Genomic DNA, 1948 nt, shown 5'->3' with positions numbered 1-1948 from the left:
CTCTTTCAGTAAAGTATGTCATTGGTATTTTAATGGGAATTGCATTGGATTTATATATCAATTTTGGCAGGATGGCCACTTTCACTATATTAATTATATAAATTAATTCTGCCTATCCAAGAACATGGGAGGTCTTTCCATTTCCTGGTGTCCTCTATTATTTCTTTTTTTAGGCTTTTATAGTTTTCATTAAATAGATCCTTTACATCTTTGGTTAGGTTAATTCCTAGATTTTTTTTTAGATTATTGTGAATGGTGTAATTTCCTTGATTTCCCTTTCTGCTTGTACATTATTGGTGTACAGAAAGGTGACGGATTTTTATGGGTTAATTTTGTATGGCATTCACTTTTAATCTAGGCCATGTAAAAATATATCAACCACTACAGAAACTACAAAAGAATTAGCTACCACATAGGTATTCTGTTCCCAGAAAATTTCGGATGAACATGATAAGTTGTTAGATAGTGATCATACAAACCTTGTCTTTATAAAGCATTATCTGGTGCTCGCTTTGGCAGTACACATATTAAAATGGGAATGCAACGAGAACATTAGCATGGCCCCTGCGCAAGGATGACATGCAAATTTGTGAAGCATTCCACATTTTTTTCTCTTTACCAAGTAGAGCATAAGCACAGTGAGGTGGAAGGTTCTACCCAGTATAACACTTTATCTAAAGCTCTTGGAACTAAAGAATTTGTTGTACTGAAGAATTTGTTGACTGAGTAAATAAATTTCATAAAGCATTATCTGTAGTCCTGCATAGTGGATGAATATGTATCCCTGTACAAAAAAGTAATTTCAACACAATATGATTAATTGCAAAGGTGAGAAAAGAATCCAGCTCTATATAGAGAACACATAGAAGGATGAAAGTCAGAAGTGTTCTAAGAGGAAGTAATATTTGAACAGTAATGTAAAGCATTAATAAAAGGTAAACATACAAAGTAGGAGCAGGGAGAAGGTGGAAGAAAGGAGAAAAACATCTAGGTAGAGAGAATAATAGTATGTGCCAGAGAGCAAGATAAGCCAAGCTCAAAAGCCAAATAGTATATTTCACTCATATATTGAAGCTAGACATAAGGCATACATATTCATGGACATGTTACATGTTATATATCTATATATATAAATTTATATGTGTATATAACAAATAATATGATTCTAATTATGGGATTACATAGAAGGACAGGGGAAGGAAAAATGGAGAAAGAAAGAGAGTTGCTGGGCACTGGTGGCTCACATCTGTAATCTTAGCTACTCAGAAGGCTGAGATTTGAGACTCAGAATCCAAAGCCAGCCCAGTCAGGAAAGCCCATGAGACTCTCCAATTAACCACCAAAAAGCTGGAAGTAGGGTTAGGAATGTAGCTTAATGGTAGAGTGCTTGCTTAGCATGCATGAAACCCTGGGTTCAATTCTTCATCACCACATAAATAGAAGAATCCAAAAGTGACTCTGTGGCTCTAAGTGGTAGAGTGGTAGCCTTGAGCAAAAAGCTCAGGCCCTGAGTTCAAGCCCCAGGACTGGCACATAATTTTGAAAAACAGTACATCTATGTTTGAAGATGGCATAACGAACTCCAATGAAAATTGTGATAAACAGAAAATGCTGTACAGAGAGATCACAGTTACATGAACAAGGTAATGAGTACATTTCCTGCGGAGCATTGTTGCCTCCAGAGGGTTATTCTTGAAACAGCATCTTTAGACTCTAGGCCTAAATAAACTCCATGTGTCCAGCCAACCTGCCCCCAGAGGCCAAATAAAGAGACATGATGAAGGGCAGAAAAAGGAGGTTTATTTGAAGCCTTAGCTTCAAACAGACGAAACTGGGCAAGGGGTGAGAAAGATATGCATAGTTAAAATCATGACAAGTGACAAAGTGGCCTCATAGCTCCTAATCTTGTTCTTTGTCTCTGGGTTTTCATAGAAGGTGGCATTGTTTT

The 1948-nt window shown here is 36.7% G+C and overlaps 1 non-coding gene across 1 annotated transcript; it reads left to right on the top strand.

The window, feature by feature from the left end:
- Positions 1-503: 503 nt before the first annotated feature.
- On the top strand, positions 504-609 carry LOC138836651 (U6 spliceosomal RNA). Its single transcript, XR_011374971.1, has one exon. It is a non-coding gene; the product is annotated as a U6 spliceosomal RNA (small nuclear RNA).
- Positions 610-1948: the final 1339 nt, after the last annotated feature.

The sequence above is a fragment of the Dipodomys merriami genome, unplaced genomic scaffold, assembly GCF_024711535.1.
Source record: "Dipodomys merriami isolate MVZ:Mamm:240054 unplaced genomic scaffold, mDipMer1.0.p SCAF_25, whole genome shotgun sequence".
Taxonomy (NCBI): domain Eukaryota; kingdom Metazoa; phylum Chordata; class Mammalia; order Rodentia; family Heteromyidae; genus Dipodomys; species Dipodomys merriami.
The sequence above is the reverse complement of the archived record's forward strand: the minus strand, read 5'-3'. Positions and strand labels throughout refer to the sequence as shown.